Genomic DNA, 22,148 nt, shown 5'->3' with positions numbered 1-22,148 from the left:
GACAACAGATACAATTCGGTTCTTGAGATACTGTTTGGTTCTTGAGATACAATTTTGTTCTTGGGAGAGAATTTAGCTCTTCAGATATAATTTGGGTCTTGAGGTAAAATTTAGTTCTTCAAATACAATTTGGTTCACTAGATACGATTTAGTTCAATGCAGAGGTACTTTCTTATTTACTAATAACTACACTCCTGGAAATGGAAAAAAGAACACATTGACACCGGTGTGTCAGACCCACCATACTTGCTCCGGACACTGCGAGAGGGCTGTACAAGCAATGATCACACGCACGGCACAGCGGACTCACCAGGAACCGCGGTGTTGGCCGTCGAATGGCGCTAGCTGCGCAGCATTTGTGCGCCGCCGCCGTCAGTGTCAGCCAGTTTGCCGTGGCATACGGAGCTCCATCGCAGTCTTTAACACTGGTAGCATGCCGCGACAGCGTGGACGTGAACCGTATGTGCAGTTGACGGACTTTGAGCGAGGGCGTATAGTGGGCATGCGGGAGGCCGGGTGGACGTACCGCCGAATTGCACAACACGTGGGGCGTGAGGTCTCCACAGTACATCGATGTTGTCGCCAGTGGTCGGCGGAAGGTGCACGTGCCCGTCGACCTGGGACCGGACCGCAGCGACGCACGGATGCACGCCAAGACCGTAGGACCCTACGCAGTGCCGTAGGGGACCGCACCGCCACTTCCCAGCAAATTAGGGACACTGTTGCTCCTGGGGTATCGGCGAGGACCATTCGCAACCGTCTCCATGAAGCAGGGCTACGGTCCCGCACACCGTTAGGCCGTCTTCCGCTCACGCCCCAACATCGTGCAGCCCGCCTCCAGTGGTGTCGCGACAGGCGTGAATGGAGGGACGAATGGAGACGTGTCGTCTTCAGCGATGAGAGTCGCTTCTGCCTTGGTGCCAATGATGGTCGTATGCGTGTTTGGCGCCGTGCAGGTGAGCGCCACAATCAGGACTGCATACGACCGAGGCACACAGGGCCAACACCCGGCATCATGGTGTGGGGAGCGATCTCCTACACTGGCCGTACACCACTGGTGATCGTCGAGGGGACACTGAATAGTGCACGGTACATCCAAACCGTCATCGAACCCATCGTTCTACCATTCCTAGACCGGCAAGGGAACGTGCTGTTCCAACAGGACAATGCACGTCCGCATGTATCCCGTGCCACCCAACGTGCTCTAGAAGGTGTAAGTCAACTACCCTGGCCAGCAAGATCTCCGGATCTGTCCCCCATTGAGCATGTTTGGGACTGGATGAAGCGTCGTCTCACGCGGTCTGCACGTCCAGCACGAACGCTGGTCCAACTGAGGCGCCAGGTAGAAATGGCATGGCAAGCCGTTCCACAGGACTACATCCAGCATCTCTACGATCGTCTCCATGGGAGAATAGCAGCCTGCATTGCTGCGAAAGGTGGATATACACTGTACTAGTGCCGACATTGTGCATGCTCTGTTGCCTGTGTCTATGTGCCTGTGGTTCTGTCAGTGTGATCATGTGATGTATCTGACCCCAGGAATGTGTCAATAAAGTTTCCCCTTCCTGGGACAATGAATTCACGGTGTTCTTATTTCAATTTTCAGGAGTGTATGACTCCAAAAAAATGGCCCTGAGCACTATGAGACTTAACATCTGATGTCATCAGTCCCCTAGAACGTAGGACTACTTAAACCTAACTAACCTAAGGACATTACACACATCCATGCCCGAGGCAGGATTCGAACCTGCGACCGTAGCGGTAGCGCGGTTCCAGACTGAAACGCCTAGAACCGCTCGATCGTATAATAACTATGACTAGAAAAAGAAACCTTCCACAGTCCACCCGACATTAGCATTTCTCGAGAATATTTTTAGTTTTCAGCAGCACCGGTTGAGAACACTTTATAATTTTCAGTAGCACTAGTTGAGAATATTTACAAGTCAGCACAGCAGTACCACTAGTCGAGAATATTTTGAGCTATCTACGTTAAAAACTAGTCTGATTGGACTGTTGGCAGCAGGTGAATCTTAAAACACTAGTCTGTACACAACTTGCTGTTTTCACCTGAAGAACCATTTACAACCATGGGGTTAAATATGTATTTACAACTGCATGTAGCGCCAACAGCACACACATGGTGTGGGTATGTACAGTTATTTACACAAACACACACACACACACACACACACACACAAACATACATACACACACACACAGGAACATATTTACAGTAAAAATATTTGCACTCTGATAAACGAGCCATACTATTCGACATACATACACTATTCACAACCACTAACACGCGCAATCTCTCTGTTTCTCTCTCCCTCTCTCTCTCTCTCTGTCTCTCTCTCTCTCTCTCTCTCTCTCTCTCTCTCACACACACACACACACACACACACACACACACACACACACACACCATAAAGTGAATAGCGTGAGCACAGCCGAGTTTCAATCCCACCATCATCACAAATGGCTCGCTTATCGTTATGAGCCGACAAACTGCACTTCATGCTCTTGATACCGAATACTAGTTTGCTGAACCACGTGCGAGGGCTGAAGTGGAACACCTTGAACACCTCTGTACAGACGCTACAAATAGTCTGCAATCTAGAGGGCTCAGATGCCACACAATGCACGCCCTTTGCCCGTCTTTGGTCGCATCTTTCAATGTGCGATATGCATACATTTTGTATCTTAGACTCACAAATGCACAGCTGGATGACCCATTCTCCTCGTTTTTCATCAGACCGATAATCTTTTTGTTCTGTGGAACAGTACCATAAGGATTATCGACTGTGTATCAAGACACATCGAATTCTTTACCATGGACCTCATAACTTCTTATGGATCCCAGTTCGTCACCCAATAAATGAAGTTAACTGTATCCCTATAAAGTAACAAGATCAGCGAAATGAGGTTTCCCAAACGGATAATGGAACCGGTACGTGTGGAATATGGGTAAGTCAAATGGTTCAAATGGCTCTGAGCACTATGCGACTCATCTTCTGAGGTCATCAGTCGCCTAGAACTTAGAACTAATTAAACCTAACTAACCTAAGGACATCACACACATCCATGCCCGAGGCAGGATTCGAACCTGCGACCGTAGCGGTCACGCGGTTCCAGACTGAAGCGCCTTTAACCGCACGGCCACACCGGCCGGCTATATGGGTAAGTCTAGTATGCACATCCCCACATAGACAGGTTTCATGAACTCTACTGCAGTTTTCGACATCTCCGCAGCCAGTAATTCCTTGTTGAAGATAGTGACTCATTGGAAATTTGGCTGGCGATACACTCCCTTACGCCTCTACGTTCATCCCAGCACGACCTAAAAAGAATTTCGCGATATTTTCTCGAATTTTCCATTGTCTTGCCGAAAACTCCGTTGTTCATCAGTTTACAAAAGTGTTTTTAGAAGTCATTTTTTCCCTATGCCCTGTGTTTCGTATTCAAATCAAAATTCTTCTTCAAACAGGATGACTGCTTGATGGAGACACCGCGCCTAGTTGCAGTTAACTCGATCCCTAAATCGAGACATTGCTGGAGATGTCTGTAGTGCATGACGTATCTCTGCTTACATACCCTACACAATTCCGTATACCAGAATCAGCCGCCCAATACTTGATTTTTCCACCTAATCCCTTACATTCGTTTTCAGGCACCCATCTAAACTCAACAATTGGTAGCGGGTATTGCATGGCATGCCCGTATAGATTATTTACATCTAAATACATGACTTAACTCGAATCAACGGATGCGTTGAACCTCTCACTTATGCGTGGGTTATTTTACTTGCATGTCTATGCACACGCTGGCAAATTTCGCTACGGATCCTCGCTCAAAGGAAGGAAGCATGTAAGCGTCAGTTAAAAGTTCGAGGTTGCCTTTCGTTTTCTTGAGTATGGCATCCCAAGACAACCCTGGTGCTAGTAACAGAAGGCCAGATCCAGGGCACAAGTGGCCATGTGTACACTCCGGAATTTCTCGAAAACATCCGCCAGCAAACGCACATCCGAGTCGGTATAAAGTCTTGCATACTCACCGAAGTTAGGGATCTTTAACTCCTGCCAAACATTCACAGTATGGTTATATCCTGCATCCGATATGGCATTGCATGTAAAGTTACTGGAGAACGCAGCTGTGTCGGTTAATCTGGTTTCGTTGTTTCACAATACAATCCAGATCCTCGCCGGCGGGTGTGGCCGAGTGGTTCTAGGCGCTACAGTCTGGAACCGCGCGAACGCTATGGTCGCAGGTTCGAATCCTGCCTCAGGCATGGATGTGTGTGATGTCCTTAGGTTAGTTAGGTTTAAGTAGTTCTAAGTTCTAGGGGACTGATGACCTCAGACGTTAAGTCCTATAGCGTTCAGAGCCATTTGAACCAATTTTGAGTTCAGATCCTTATATGGGAATACCCCCCTCCTTTGTGTCATCGCAATACGTATATCCTCCTGAGGCATAATTTCAACAAGTTTCTGGAGTGGTGCCTGCATAAAACGTAGCGAGTCCAGGAAACGGATAGTAAATCTTGGCGTTATTCGTTTGGCGACTGAGACAAATTTCTCGACACTGTCAGGCAGAGCGCTGACCTGATCATTCTTCACATCGAAATTAGCCAAATCCTCAATGATAAAGTAGCATTATACACGCTTAGATTGCGAAAAAGACTAGAATGTGTCGTGGTAATTGATACTACAGGTTGCAAACGTTATGGGCAGCACAGTTAGGTGACAATTACCCTTACGAAAAATTTCCGCTTTCCAGTCTAACGGCTGCCCACAGAGATGATAGTTAACCGCCTTCTCGTACAAATAATCATTCTCCTTTGAGACTCGGTCATGGGAATGATGGTGCTGTAAAGCTTATCAGCCTCCCATGAAAGTTTCTCGAGTTCATCGAGCACCCAAATCGCAGGATTATCCCCGAAGAATGATTTGTGATAGTTAAGATTTGAATCATACTTATATACGAGCTGATACGCTGCAACATATAGTACGTGTTTTTCAGTGAAGGTTTGTATGTGAGGCTATAGGATCGCCTTCACAGTGTATCACAGGAGTGAGGAGGTACTCAAAATCAGCGTAAGCTACAAAGTGGCATCGCTCCTGATGGTGGGCGTTCTTAAACATGGAGAATTTGTTTTCCTCGGTAGGCATTAGAACATGTATCAGTTTTCTGGCAGAACACCCAACTTGATGTTTTACTAAAAAGTCACTTGTGGAAAAGGCATTCAGACACCTTGGGGAGAGGCAGCGGAGCATTTCCCTCATCCAACAGTAATGGTAATTGTCTTTTTTCTTATTTTCTACATCTGAGAATGACGTCTTGTTCAAATGTGTCTTACGCTGACCTGAAAATTCTGAGAAATGGATGGGTCCAACGAAATGCCCCATCGTCTGACTTACACTTATCTATGGTATAAACATGAACTAATATCTGAGTATTCTGTGCCTCGAATTTAGCTGTCCTGGGCTTTAACGGGGAAGTCGATAACGTGAAAATTATAAAACCTAAAGAATGTCAATATGTCAATACTTCCGCTGTATTGACAGAAGCCCTCTGGAGGCACCTTGTGATTTCACTTGCAAGCCAGGATTTACTAGGAAAAGCAATACTGATGGTCAGTTTTTCCTGTTAGCCATATCATCAGGATGCTTGATATGTCTGGATCTTCTATTCACTAGGTCGTGGACATGTGTATGAACAACGAGGTGTGGTACTCAGTAAGGTGCTTTACCTGATCTTCTGACCTGGCTATCAGAAAACTTGTCTCATATGGTACTCAAGGTAAAATCTTCAAACCATATAGCGATTGAGGTGCTCCTTGATATCACTCCATTTCTTCCCCAAATGTAAACCATGCTGGTCTCCTCTGCAGCACCACCTTGTTTGGGGGAGGGGGGGGGGGAATGCATAAGCTCGCAGCACAGCAGTGCACAGCACTTAATGGAGGGGTACCACGGATGATTGATAAGGCGAGTGAGTTCTCTCTCCAGCAGTGGAAGGCACGATTTCAGAAATCCTATGGGCTCTTTGTACAACCCCGCTGGGCTGTCAGTTGGCGAGGATGATATTCACTCTTCAAAAGTGTCCTCAACCACTACATAGTTTAGCTCTGGTATCGCGTTACTAACCTGGTATGGGTCACTATCGAGGCGGGAGAGGGAACTGCTGTCCGCCCCCGGTAGCTGAGTCGTCAGAACGGGTTCGATTCCCAGATGGGTCGGAGGTTTTCTCCGCTCAGGGACTGTGTTTTGTGTTGTCCTAATCATCGTCATTTCATCCCCATCGACGCGCATGTGTCCGAAGTGGCGTCAAATCGAAAGACTTGCACACGGCGAACGGTATACCCGACGGGAGGCCCTCGTCACACGACATTATTATTAGGGAACTGGTGCCAAACGTTGATACACTAGAGTAGTGCTCGTCGGTGCTGGGCATCATAGACGAGGGTTCGCGTGGTACCAATGTCAGCAATCACGCCGTGGAGGCGCCCAGCATTGAGGCGCATCCGTGAGACGGCTCCAGAGGTGCCGGCGTGCTGCCGCTGTGGAGGCGGGCGGGCCGAAGTGGGCCGTCATGATGAAGGTGATGTTTGGTTTGTGGGCGCTCAACTGCGCGACCATCAGCGCCCGTACGTCCCAATTTTTACACAGTCCAATCTAGCCACTATCATGAATGATGATGATGACACAATCATGAGGACAACACAAACACCCACTCCCCGGGCAGATTAAATCCCCAACTGGACCGGGAATCGAACCTGGGACCCAGTGATCCAGAGGCAGCAACGCTGTCCACTACACTAGACCACGAGCTGCGGACGCGGGCCGACACGGAGACGATAGGGCGCTGGCGGCCGGTTGTGCCGCGCTGAGTGACATCGACGGCCGCCAGAAAGGCGCTGTGGCCGCAGTGGTGGTGGGCACGCTGGCAGTGTCGGATGCAGAATCGGTGGCGAGGATGGCGGGGGTGGTGGAGGCGGCGGCGGCGGTGGCGGCGACGGAGGAGGCGGTAGGTGCGGCGGCGGCCGAAGCTGTGGTTCGTGCGGCGGCAGATGGCATCTGGGCAGGTGATGCATGCCTCACAGGGGCGCGTCTCACTCTCACCTGCCCAGGTAGCCATGCCACAGCGTACTGTGATAGTGTAACTGTGAAGAGAGAAAAAGAATGAGCACACACACACCTGCTGCAGAGAACACTGATTTTATACACACACGTGACATAAAGATAATTACCGAAGTCATCCTCCTCCTTATACTCCTTCTGCCAAGACAGCAACTCCTCTGCGCAGCCGAAACTCCATCTCCTCTGCGAAAGCTCCAACAACAGAAAAGACGAATTGTAACATTTACTTACGACTTTTTTCTCACACAAGCACACATACTGCGAAAAAATTACACTATTACATTATATACACTTACATTACTGCTCCAAGAACCGAGTAGGCTCATTAGCCTGGTGCTGCAATTCAGCCTTCACTAGCTGAAGAGGGAGTCAACATGCTCACTATAGCAGGAAGAAGACAGTTTTGATGAGACACTCTTTTTTTGTTCGAAATATACTGCTAATACTAAATTCACTTTATTGAGAAATGTACTAGTACAGGAATTCGACCAAGCGGTTTGAAATGCAGGGGAAAATATATCCCTAAATTCACGTTATCGAGAAATATGCTACAAAATTCGACCACATGATTGAAATTCAGCACAATCTGAAATATACTAATTTCATTTTATTGAGAAATATGCGGTGGAAATTCGACTACATGGTTTGAAATGCAGCGTAAATATGTATCAAACATAGAAACATGTGCTAGGAATAAGAGGATAATACTAAATTTGAACAAGCGGTTTGAACTGCTACAGAATTCGAACACGCTTGCTACTACTAAATTCAGTTTAATATGAAAATACCACTACGAATTCTGTACGCTGAAAATGTTTACTTACATGGCTGCCGTGATACTGCTGCTGGTGCAGTTGACTGTGGAGGCTGTTCTTCCACACGTGGAAGAACTGCTGCTGTTCCTGCTGTTGCTGTTGCCAATTTTCTTCTTCCAGCTGCCGATCTAAGGCAACTAGCGTCTGCGGCATGAACGATGCAACGACAAAGAAACTTTATGTAACGAAATTCGAACTCGTGGTTTGGAACTCAGCGGAAAATATACTACGATACTTGCTGTCAAATTCGTTTTAACGAGAAATATGCTACTAAATTTGAGCACGTGGTTTTAAATGCAGTGAAAAGTGTACCATGAACACAGTTCATGCACTAAATCTGAACACATATGCTACGAGCAGAAATATACTACGAGTAACATATGGCAAAAAATACCATAAGCATATAATTGCTGTAAATTCGTTTCAAAAAGAAAAAGGAGAATACATCCCTACAAATTATTTACATTGAAAAAGTGTCTACTTTGTTCAAGTCGCGCTTTGAATGTTTCGCTGCCTTGCTGAAGGTGACTCCTGAGGGTCACTTCATGACGAAAGATGAACACTCGCAGTCGAACATTGGATGACAAAAGTTCTGGATCCAGTGACGAAATCGAGCAGAGTGAAAATGACGGTGTGATGGTTGCGGTTTATATAATTTAAGTCCCACGCCTAATTTTCATGTAGGGGGGCATTAGGAATGCTTTCATATGAGTTAATTTTTGCGTGGGGGATGAACAGCATTGCTGCTGTTTCGTGAACTAGCCACTCGGTGTCGAGCTGCTGAGGAGGTCACATCTGCTTCTTCCTGACGCTGTTATAAACTGAATTGTAGCATTGTGGACTAGTTTGGAGACGAGGGGTGTGTGTTCTTTTATTAAATGGGGCACAGTCTTTTCATTTCTCGGTGGAGAAAAGGGAAATATTACGAGTGCTTTCGGGAGAACATGTGAGATAATATAGCTTTCACGCTGGAGAAAGCGGGTTCAGTCACATGTGCAGTCAGAAACAGGATGTAATATTACATAAAGTGAACTCGCGCCATGTGTTGTTGCTGCTCAACTCATAGCATATGTTTCACATTGCTCTGTGTGTAGCTGAGCTGTGAGAGAGAGAGCATGAACCCATTACCTAGCATCGTGAGCGCATGACCCAGAATCCACACATCATGTGTGCTGGAAGTGTCACACATGTGCTGACACAACGATGACCTGGTCCACACCTGTCAATCGAGTGCACGCTGGCACATCCTATAATGAAGTGGCCGAGTGCAATGGATAGCACTATTGTTAACATGAGCAGAGCATGTGCTGGCAGCAGTAGCTTGTGGACCACACAGAGAGCAGGACAAGCAGAATGTACCAGGTCAAACAAAAAACTACATGCTTGGTGCTTGCGATGTGTATCGGATATGTCTTTTTTTAACTGTGATCTAGTACTGTTTCGTGAAATATGCAATGTAAGTTCAATTTTAAGTGGTACTTTCCATATGCAGCTCCCCATGTGGGGATTCAGAGCGTTCGATGCTCATGATGCCTTTGTTCTTTTTTTTAACCGCAATACTTATATATATTGTGTGTGTGTGTGTGTGTGTGTGTGTGTGTGTGTGATATTTGACTGTATTTCACATCGATTTGTATACGTGTAAACTGACCCTAGTTACGTTTTGAGTCCTATTTAAGCGCGGGAATGCAATGACTCAAGCAAGAGGTTGGGAGAAGGTAATTTCACACCGATTTCCTTGCAGGACAACTTAATTTCACCTCGGTTTCTACTTTAGTTTCATGATGATTTTCAGTGTGTAATTAGAGCAGTGTCGATTTCCTCAGCAGCAGTGTATTGATCTGTAATTGGGCGAGTGTTACCTGTCAAAAGTTTTAATTTCATGTCGAATTCTCTTTAGTTTCGTGATTATTTGGAAGTCTTTTAAATTTCATTGGGTAATTAGAGCAGCGAAAATTTCCATGGCAGCAGTGTGTTGATCTGTAATTGGATGAGTGTCTCCACGCACAACTAAAATAAAATAGAGCTCCCTGTGAAAATAAAGTGACTAGCTTCGTCAGCAGCAGCTCAGCACAGACTATGTTGTTTTTCCTACCATTTTCCAAGCGGGGGTGGGTAAGGAAAGGAGAAAGTAGGGGAGGTGGTGAATTCAGCAGGTGATGTCATTAGTTGACATCATCATTGTGAGGAGGTGGAGGAGGGGCCGACATTTTGAATAAATTTGGCAACGATGGAGAGTGTCCATATATCAGCTGTAATGTCCTACTGTTGTTTGTTTTGGCAATGGAAAATGGCGCCTACCCTAACAGTGTTTTCTTTACCGAGATGATAAGTAGGACACAGAGGGTCACTTGGCCCCAGTTTTGTCGGTGTTCTGCAGCAGCCAAAAAGTAGCTCCAGCATAGTCAGTATCCATCACAGAAGAACTAACAGCAGACGTCACGTTGGCAAAGTGTGGCTCTAAGGTCTCACGCACTGATACGCGGAGTAGTGAGAGCCTTTCAGAAATGAGAATGACGTTTATCATTCGCGAAACATAAATTATCTACGCGATTCGCATAACCGGAAGACCGACCGCTGACTGCAGAACAGGGCGAGATGCTGCGGCTGACGGGATACGTAGCTGCCACTATTTCTCTCTCGCGGGAGCCTGAACCAATAGTGTCTCCAACGGTATCATTTTGTACCTTTTAATTTTTATTAATACCTGATAACCCATTTGAAATGCTTGTATTCCCCTCTCTTCTGTACTATTTTTCGTCTTCCATATAAGGCTGTACTTCAGACACATACTTTCAGAAAGGGCATTTACATTTATGTTCGGTGTTAACCCTAATATCACACCCTTCCGGCAGGCCGCGGTGGTCTCGCGGTTCTAGGCGCGTAGTCCGGAACCGTGCGACTGCTACGGTCGCAGGTTCGAATCCTGCCTCGGGCATGGATGTGTGTGATGTCCTTAGGTTAGTTAGGTTTAAGTAATTCTAAGTTCTAGGGGACTAATGACCACAGCAGTTGAGTCCCATAGTGCTCAGAGCCATTTGACCCATTTTTAACACCCTTCCGGCAATATGGAAACAGATTTATTAAGTGGTGACAATAACATCTGAGCAGCATATATTTTCAGTTTCGGCAGCCAAAATCCACGGGTCGCAGCAAACACATTACTTGAGGATGACTATTGCTCCAATAAAGGAAAGAAATACTGAGGGAAATGAAATGAGTACATCATGAAGCACCATTTCGATATTTACCGACCATTGTGGAGATACTCATCATAAGACAGATACTAAATGATTAAACTTCCATTCAATTCATCATCATCATCATCATCATCATCATCTTGACTAACGGATCTTTCCCCTTCAAGTCGCGTCATTTCATGAAGGCCATTGGCTGGAGCCTGGTATGAAAGTATTTCTTTTCCCATCGCATCATAGACATGCTCTGCGGTTGGCATCAGGGACCAAACAGGCCAGTTAACATCCGTGCATTCCACAGTGCATTGGTGGCGTGAACTTTAATGTGAGATATTGCGTTATCCTGTCGGAATATGCCATTTGGTACCCTGGTCAGAGTTTACCATTATTGCCAGGTGCTGAATCCCATCAACAATTACGAAATCAATTCTGCTGTGATATCCAATAGGTCCCCGTACCATGAATCCAGAAGTTGGAGAGGTATGGCTCTCGAAAATCATTGCTTCCTCTTACCTTTCGCTACGACGTCTACGGACACGATGGCTTCGTTCTGACCACTAGAAACAGAAACGATCCTCATCGCTGAGCATCACCGAATGTCCCTCAACATCCAAGATGAGTCTGGCTACACGACACTCATTTCTGACTTGTCTGTGATGTGGTGTCAGTGGTTCTCCTCACAACTTCCAGTTATGTGTTTACAATATTTGGTGGTAGACTCTTCTTGTAACCCTTCTCCAGATTTCAGCTGTTGTCTTTCATCTATTCGTAAAAAGCCATTCGAACAATCGTACGATAATCTCGTGGCGCTGTCCTTTTGGAAGGATTCATGATTACACTTCTTGCCATGTTGTTGCCCTGAGTGCATCTCGTCACAGTGAGTGCACTACTGCTATCTGTCTCTTTACTGTTCCTTCATAGTTAAGATTCGCACTTTCTCAAAACCTGCAATATGTTGACACACTGCACGAGCAGGTCCTCTACGCAAACTGTATTGTGATTTCCACCTGAAGATTTTGAGTAACGTTAGACACATCCAATAGCCACTAGGCAGTCAAACCGTCCTTGATCTATGAGAATTTTGTCTGTGTTGAAAGTAAGCCCAGGAAAAGGTGAAATTTTAATCAGCATACCCAATGGGAAACACCGCAGTTTAATTTGTTGGCGTTCGGTCTAGACGTTCTTAGAGTTGTCTTTTCTGCCAGTGTAACTGACTCGGTTGCTGGATCGGAAGTTCGTATCTTCTCGATGTTATTGTATACCGATTCTCAAAAGCCTCATTTTCTCGATCTCTACTTTGAGTTGGAAATACAGTTGCATTTGTTGTGTGTAAGATGAATTTGGCTTTTTTCATTGATTCTCATTTGAGTTCAAGTCATTTTCCGCCGCAACGTTTGCTAACTACTAATATGTTTTCGGCCATCGACTTAGCTTAGACCTAGGTATCCACACGGCACATGGTTCGCGGCAGTGCCTGCCTTGTTTGTGTGAGGCTTCGATATGGAAGTGGTGGCGATTAACACAAATCTTTATGTATGGATCTGTAGAGCATCGAATTGTGGCAGTAGCGGCCGCTGCTGTAACAGAGAGAGAGAGAGAGGTTTATTAGAAGGAATCATCATATCAGCGTTTTTGTCACGTTTCTCAAACGCTTTTGTATTGGTTTCATTCAGTCAGTACTTACACAATTGCTGCATTACAGGATTATTCTTGAATATGACTGTTTGATACTAATTAAAAACAACCTCGGATTTCCAGCACCTTGTACTCAGTACAAAAGGCACGCATCGCTCTAGCTGTGTCTTGGCTGTTTGCTGTCAGATTCTCTATGCGTCTGCTTCCTTTCTTTGTTTTCCAGTACCAGTCCCACACCTAAACCAATCAACTAATACGAAATCAGTACCTTTCGACTCACATGACACTTTCCAACGGAGAAACTAATATTCCATACATTTAAGATGGTAAAAATAGAAATACCCTACTGACCATTAAAATTGCTACATCACTAAGATGACGTGCTACAGATGCGAAATTTAACCGACAGGAAGAAGATACTGTGATATGCAAATGATTAGCTTTTCAGAGCATTCACACAGGGCTGCCGCCAGTGGCGAAACCTACAACGTGCTGACATGAGGAAAGTTTCCAACCGATTTCTCATACACAAACAGCAGTTGTCCGGCGTTGCCTGGTGAAACGTTGTTGTGTTGCCTCTTGTAAGGAGGAGAAATGCGTACCGTCACGTTTCGGATTTTGATAAATGTCGGATTGTAGCCTATCGCAACTGTGGTTTATCGTATCGCGACATTGTTGCTCGCGTTGGTCGAGATCCAATGACTGTTAGCAGAATATGGAATCGGTGGGTTCAGGAGGGTAATACGAAACGCTGAACTGGATCCCAACGGCCTCGTATCACTAGTATGGCTGTAACGGAGCGTGTAGTCACGTCTCGATCCCTGAGTCAACAGATGGGCACGTTTACAAGACAACAACCATCTGCACGAACAGTTCGACGACGATTGCAGCAGCATGGACTATCAGCTCAGAGACTATGGCTGCGGTTACCCTTGACGCTGCATCACAGACAGGAGGCCTGCGATGGTGTACTCAACGACGAACCTGGGTGCACGAATGGCAAAACGTCATTTTTTCGGATGATTCCAAGTTCTGTTTACAGCATTATGATGGTCGCATCCGTGTTTGGTGACATCGCGGTGAACGCAAATTGGAAGCGTGTATTCGTCATCGCCATACTGGCGTATCACCCGGCGTGATGGTATGGGGTGCCATTGGTTACACGTCTCGGTCACCTTTTGTTAGGATTGACGGCACTTTGAACAGTGGACGTTACATTTCAGATGTGTTAAGACCCGTGCCTCTACCCTTCATTCGATCCCTGTGAAACGCTACATTTCAGCAGGATAATGCACGACCGCATGTTGCAGGTCCTGTACAGGCCTTTCTGGATACAGAAAATGTTCGACTGCTGCCCTGGCCAGCACATTCTCCAGATCTCTCACCAATTGAAAACGTCTGGTCAATGGTGGCTGAGCAACTGGCTCGTCACAATACGCCAGTCACTATTCTTGATGAACTGTGGTATCGTGTTGAAGCTGCATGGGCAGCTGTACCTGTACACGCCATCCAAGCTCTGTTGACTCAATGCCCAGGCGTATCAAGGCCGTTATTACGGCCAGAGGTGGTTGTTCTGAGTACTGATTTCTCAGGATCTATGCACCGAAATTGCGTGAAAATGTAATCACATGTCAGTTCTATTATAACATATTTATCCAATGAATACCCTTTTATCATCTGCATTTCTTCTTGGTGTAACAATTTTAATGGCTAGTAGTGTATGTCAACGTCTAATACAAATTTAATTGTGTTGAAGTGTTTTGTTCAGAGAATGACAATGTGCGGAAGTGAAACATGAACGATAAACAGTGAAGACAAGAAAAGAATAGGAGCCTATGAAATGCGACACTACAGTGATGCGCTGTAGAACTGATAGATAAACAGGATAACTGATAAAGAGGTAGCGAACGTTATAGAGCAAAAAATAATATTTTGGCCGACGCTAACTTAAAAAAGGGATAGATTGACAAGACACATCCTAAGGAAGCAATCAATAGTCAGTTTGGTGATTCGGGGTAACAATTGTAGGGGCCTGAATGTAGTAAGCCGCTACAACTGATTTTGGGCTGCAGTAGCTACGCAGAGTTCTAAAGATTTGCGCAGAATATAGCTGCGTGGAGAGCCGCATTATATCAGTGTTTGACCTGTCCGAAGCATTCAAAGCGATCTTTTGTTTTAAAGATCGCTTTGAATGCTTCGGACAGTTCGCCGACCGTAGATATGCTCATCCACATCATTTACGCCTGGGATGCTTGATGTGGAGTCTAGATGGCTGAGGTGGTTGAAATAAATACAAAATTATGCGCTGGTACGATGTATTTGAAATACGCGGTGGCACTAAAACCACTTTCTTATAACCATCGTTTTCCTAGCCTTCTCATGCCATAAGCAACTTAAATCAAGATACTTTATTAAGAAGCTGTATGGTCACTTCCCAAGCTACACTACAAATTAATTTACTTGTCGTCTGAACAGTGAATCAGTACAATTAAACGTCTACGGTATAACCCTCCTAATAAAAAGCAATCTCCCAGGAAGGTCTCGTTTCCGAGGGCCATCAACTAAATTGACAAATTCGGGTGGAAATTAATTAACAGATCTTGAGATGCAGAAGTGGAGACGTTCTATGTACCTTCTGCTGCCTCAGTTTGCTCTGTGACAGAGTAACGTTGACGAACAAAAAGCAAACTCTGTTACACAGTACTCCCTTAGCAACAAGCCCACTCCAGTGGCAACGCGACCTCTGTAACGCAACATGACACCGAACATCGCCGGTAGACGAGCAGGCTATGAATACTGGAAAAGCTCAGGAGACCACTGGTTAACTGCAAATGAAAACGCAGCACCTATCGTGTTGCGCACGCGTCTCTCTCTCTCTCTCTCTCTCTCTCTCTCTCTCTCTCTCTCTGTGTGTGTGTGCGTGTGTGTGTGTGTGTGTGCGCGCGCGTGTGTGTGGTCGCTATCGAATATATAAGCAGCCAGTCGGCCACAACATTTCAATATTGGAAATCGGTGCAAAGAGGAACGAGAGTAAATGGTAATAAAATTTCTGGTTTCTCTGAAGAGCTTGTGTGAAGGTGTGGTTGTTTCAGTATCTGCCACGCACAGCAAAGTCATTTCAGTAATACACGCCCCGACTGCAGTGATCGATATGTGTATCATCAACGACAACGTAAACTGTAACTACGCAAAATTTGCCACACCACAGACCATTTCATCTTTCGGCAAACTGGAAAGAATATCTCGTCCGCTCATAAAAGCCTCCGCCCTTTATCCAACTCACTCTCGTGGACCCTTTTACAGACACTAACTGTGATTCATGCTGAATTTCTTCGACTTATTTTTCTGCGTAATTAATATTTAGGTTCCTGTTTTGCAATAGACCTATATATGGTTCTATTACTTGTAGAGTTGTTTGCGGTCTTTAGAGCGAAAATTACATCTAGTTCAGTCTTCTATTTTGTTATAATGTTACTCCATTATTGTATTTGGTGAGACTAATTTCAGTTTATGACACAGAATGCGACAAATGATTTACGTAATACTGCAATCCCAGTCATAAAAATTTGTTCTTCTTATTTATTCGTGTCTATTAAATAATATATAGCGTTAAAACACGAAGCAATTATCAGAATGGACCAGAATGCCATAAAAAAACAAGTCATTACCATTTCAGAAAATGTGGATGGTTTAGTCAAGAGAAAGAGCTTCAGAAATTGAGCAAGTCAACAACGTGTTGGTCCAACTTTGGCCCATAAGCGAGCAGTTATTCGGCTTAGCATAGATGATAGCGTTGTTGGATCTAATCGTGAGGGATATCGTGCAGAATTCTGTCCGACTGACGAGTTAGATCGTCAAAATCCCGAGCTGCTTGGAAATCCCTGCCCATAATGCGACCTTGGTGGCGAAGACACAGATTTGTAAGTACGAAGACAAGCACTAAAAACCCTCACGGTGTGCGGGCGGACATTACCTTGTGGGGTAATCCAGGATGGGCTGCTATGAAAGGTAAGGAAATGGCTCGTAGAATACCGTCGACCTGCCGCAGGGCTGTAAAGGCGCTGCATATGACAACCAAAGGAGTCCTACAATGAAATGAAAATGGCACCCCAGACCATCATTCCTGGTTACCGGGCCGTACGGAGGGTGACAGGCTGGTACCCAACCGCTGTCTTGGGCGTCTCCAGACACGTGTTCACTTGTCATCGGAGCTCAGTTCGTGGCGACAATTCCACCCTAGTCAATGAGATTCCAGGCCGAATGCGCCCGACACAATTGCAAACGGGCTTGTTGGTGTACAGAGGTCAACTGTAATCGGCGCAAGGAGAAATTTGTGGTAAGTTCTATGGGACCAAACTGCTAAGGTCATCGGTCCCTAGGCTTACACACTACTTAATCTAACTTAAACTAACTTACGCTAACAACAACATACACACCCATGCCCAAGGGAAGACACGAACCTCCGACGGAGGGAGCCGCGCGAACCGTGGCAAGGCTCCTGAGACCGCACGGCTACCCCGTGCGGCGCTGCAAGGGGCGCCGTGAGGTCAGCCCCCATTCTGTGACCAGCCCTTGCGGTCACTGAAACACAGGTTGCACGACGGGGATCTGAGTTCCTATCTGACGATTGCTCTGTCCTCACGTTCTGTTGTCTCTCTAGGTGGACTGCTTCCTTTTTCACGCTCTCTTAGGCCATGGAACACCCATTCCTGTCCACATCATCGAAAAGTGGCATAGCCTCCATTGAAATATTGAGCGATTCCCCGGTTACTCCAACCAACTTCTCTGAGCCCAATTACAATTCCTCTCTCAAATGCTGACATCTGCGTATATCGTTCACGCGACTGTCTGCGAGGCATAATTAGTCCAGCTGAGCACACGGAACGAAATTCGCAAAGACTTTATGACCTGGTATCGACGTATTGCCTGTTTATTATCGTTTTCAGCTGGTCGGTTAAACTGCGCTGCAGCGTTACACACTCATCCATCGGTCGCAACAGTTTACAATTTTTTCTTTTCTGTCGATACCAGTGTGAATATCAATTTGTGACCAAATCGTGGAACTCCTTCATGGTGAGTGCGTATTTCTTTTTTTTTTTTTTTTTGCAACAATTCCAGTTTTCGCAATGTTATAAATATATAACATTGGAATAATATTGTAACCATCAGCTGGAGCAAGCATCATCTACGACTGATTAGAATCTCCGTCAATTAAAAACGCAAGGTGTGGACATTGTACAGTCCGAATTTATTTCGACAGTCAATATTTGTCTTAAAAGGCCATCTGCTGATAATAACAAGCTGCCGTCATCAAAGGATATAACGCTGATGACCAGCTGTGAAAGACATGTGATTTACAAACAAATTACGTGTCATTTTTATCAGTTCATTTGTGACAGTAACATTGTTGAAAATGTATTAACCAAATAATAATTTAATATAGATAGAACGTGCCAGAAAATGTTATGAGTACAGCGAGAAAAAACTGTCTGTGTCTCTCCCTGTGTGTGTGTGTGTGTGTGTGTGTGTGCGTGTGATAGGATTGGGAGGATGTTGGACAAGTGAGGAGGCGGGTGGATGAACAATATAAACAAGAAGAAATCGTATTACTCGTAAAGTTGAATTTGTTGCAATTATAAATACAACATAGCTAACATGTTTAAGTGACTAAGTGAAAAGAATTACATTTAACTGCAAAGATTATTTAACTGGAAAGATTCTGTTGTTTTACCAAGCATCAGAATATATAGCAATTCCATACAGTTCTAGTATATACGTCTTGTATTTATTTTACTGAGACTATCGTTTCAATTTAAACTGCTGTCGTAGGGGTGCAGGATTTTTCTGGTGTAGGTAGGTGAGCAGGATACGCCACAGGCAACTCGAAAACGGTTGAAACCTTTATTTATTTCTCATCAGTTTATAATAGTAGGCTCGTGCCCATGAAGGGAGGTCCACGGCTGTGCACATCGAACGTACGATCCGTACATGTACCGCGTGATCAAAAAAAGTCAGTATAAATTTGAAAACTTAATAAACCACGGAGTAATGTACATAGAGAGGTAAAAATTGACACACCAATTTCACAAAATGTCAGATCAGATTCCGTATGCCTGACAGCAAAACGTCAGTGACTGCGCATGACAATCGTGTATAAAAGGAGCTGTAACGAGAGAGAGAATCAGATGCGCCAGCAGTCGCAGCATGTTGACTTTACCTGAAAAGGCGCTTTTAGTGAAGCTGTATTATCAGAATGGGGAATGTGCTAGTTCAGCGTTACGATCCTATCGCCATAAGAAGAGGATTCGAACGGGTAAAGGTCCGTTGACAAATGCAGCTGTGGCGAGAATGATTTCGAAGTTCGAAGCCACCGGTTGTTTAAACGATAGACCCCGTAGTGGCCGACCGAGCACAAGGCGTAATGCTGCTGAGACAGTTCAGGAAGAAATGGAGACTGTAGCGGGTTCGTCTATGCACGGGGAAGTCAGAGTTCGTGCAGTCGCACGTCGCAGCGGCATTCCATACACTACTGTTTGGTTGGCACTGAGGCGTACCCTCCGATGCTATCCGTACAAAATCCATCGGCATCATGAACTGTTGCCTGGCGATTTAGTGAAGCGGAGGGCATTTGCGGTGTGGGCGTTTCTGAAGATGGCGTAAGATGACGATTGCTTGAGTAACGTGTTGTGGACCGACGTAGCTCATTTCACGCTCCGAGGGTCTGTCAACAACCACAACTGCAGAATTTGGGCTTCCGAAAATCCTAGAGCTGTCGTGGGAACTCCATTGCACGACGAGAAAGTCACGGTATGGGTTGGATTTACCACATCTACCATTATCGGGTCTTTTTTCTTCGAGGAAATGCGTGATTCTGGTTTTGTAAGTGCTACCGTGACGGGTGAGAGGTACGCCGATATGTTACAGAATCGCATCATCCCCAGCCTTGCTTATAAACACCTGCTGGAACGTACGATGTTTATGCAGGATGGCGCTCCAGCCCATATTGCTAGAAGCGTGAAAGATCTCTTGCACGCGTCGTTTGGTGATGATCGTGTGCTCAGCCGCCACTTTCGTCATGCGTGGCCTCCCAGGTCCCCAGACCTCAGTCCGTGCGATTATTGGCTTTGGGGTTACCTGAAGTCTCACGTGTATCGTGATCGAACGTCTTCTCTAGGGATGCTGAAAGACAACATCCGACGCCAATGCCTCACCATAACTACGGAATGTTCACAACATTATTCCTCGACTACAGCTATTATTGAGGAACGATGGTGGACATATTGGGCATTTCCTGTAAAGAACATCATCTTTGCTTTGTCTTACTTTGTTATGCTAATTATTGCTATTCTGACCAGATGAAGCGCCATCTGTCGGACATTTTTTGAACTGTTGTATTTTTTTTGTTCTAATAAAACCCCATGCCATTCCAAGCATGTGTGTCAATTTGTACCTCTCTATCTACATTATTCCGTGATTTATTCAGTTTTCAAATTTATACCTACTTTTTGATCACCCGGTACATATACATGTCGGAGAGCACCTTGTACCACTACTAGTGATTTCCTTTCCTGTTCCACTCGGAAACAGATCGACGGGAAAACGACTGTCTGTATGCCTCCATACTCACGGGAGATTAGTGTTGAGGCCCTGTGAACCGGCTAGCCTGTGAATGGTTTTAAGGCGGTTTCCTATCTACCTCGGCGAATGCGAGCTGGTTCCCCTTCTTCCGCCTGAGTTACACTATGTCGGCGATTGCTGCGCAAACACTGTCTCCACGTTCGCGTACACCATAATTATTCTACCACACAAACATCTGGGGCTACACTCGATGTGGGGCGACGGTGGGGTGGGTGGACTGCTGTGGCCTGTTGTGGGGTTTTGAACCACTAAAGGCTATTGCGAGACGAAACCTATTCATTGTTTCTAGGTCCCTGGTTTAATACACAATACATAATGCCTTCATACTAGCCCTAATTTGCATTATCTTCGTGGCCCTCACGCGGAATGTACGTTGGCGTCAGTAGAATCGTACTTCAGTCTGCTTCAAGTGAAAGTTCTCTAAATTTTCTCAATAGCGTCCACCGTAAAGAACTTCTCCTTCTCCCTACGGATTCCCAGTTGAGTACACAAGGCATCTTTATAGTACCTGCATGCTGATCGCCAACAGATCTGCACTCTGCCTCTGAATTGTATCGATGTTTTCCTTTAATCCGACCTGGCCGGGATCTCAAGCACTCGAACAGTACATAAGAATAGGTCGCACTAGCGTCCTATATGCGGTCTCCTTTACACATGAAGCACACCTTCCTAAAATTCTCCCAATACGCCGAAGTCGACAATTGGCTTTCCCTGCCACAGTCGTCACGTGTTCGTCCCATTTCATGTCGCTTTGCATCGTCACACCTACAGAGTTAATCGACGTGCTTGAGTCAAGCAGCACACTACAATTCTGTATTCGAAAATCAAGGGATTATTTCTCTATTCATCTTCACTCACTTACGTTTTTGTACATTTAGAGCTAGGTGTCATCATAACGTCAACTAGAAATTTCGTATAAGTCGTGTTATATCCTCCTACGGCCATTCAACGGTGACACCTTTCCGTATACCACAGCATCATAAGCAAACAGGCGCAGATTACTGCTCTTCCTGTCGCTCATATCATTTATATATGTAGAAAATGACAGCGGTCCTGACGATATCGTTATCTCTGCGGTAGAGAATAATGTACTGGTTTTATTACTTAAGAATTATTCGAGTCACTCACATGTCTGGAAACCTCTCTGGTGTGCTCGGAGCTTCGTCAACAGTCGGCAGTGGGGCACCTTGTCAAACGCTTTCGGGATGTCTAGGAACATGGAATCTGCCTGTTGCCCTCCATCCATGGTTTGTGGGACCATCGAGTGGGAAAAGAGCAAACTGAGTTTCGTATGAGCGATGTTTTCTAAATCCGTGCTGTTTTGTGGACAGACGTTTTTCCGTCTCAAGGAAATATATTATATTTAAAGTCAGAATGTGTTCAAGAATTCTGCAGCAAACCGATTTTAAGGATATTGGTCGGTAATTAGGCGAGCCCGTTCTTTATATACAGCAGCCAGTTGTCCTTTTTTCCACTCGCTTGTAACTTTGCGCTGGGCGAGAGATCGGCGATAAATGCAAGCGAAGTAAGTGGCCAGTACCGTAGAGTACACTGTGCAAACCGAATTGATATTCCAGCTGGCGACCCGTTTCTTTTCAGCTCTTTCAGCTGCTTCTCTATGTCAGGTACGCCTTGCCCTGGTGCATGATATGTAAAGCAGATGTAGCCAGCAGTCGCTACATCCAAGTCGGCTCGATGGAGGGACGATGTTACAATGTCCACAT

This window comes from Schistocerca nitens, chromosome 6, assembly GCF_023898315.1.
Source record: "Schistocerca nitens isolate TAMUIC-IGC-003100 chromosome 6, iqSchNite1.1, whole genome shotgun sequence".
Lineage (NCBI taxonomy): Eukaryota > Metazoa > Arthropoda > Insecta > Orthoptera > Acrididae > Schistocerca > Schistocerca nitens.
This window is presented reverse-complemented; position numbering follows the sequence as displayed.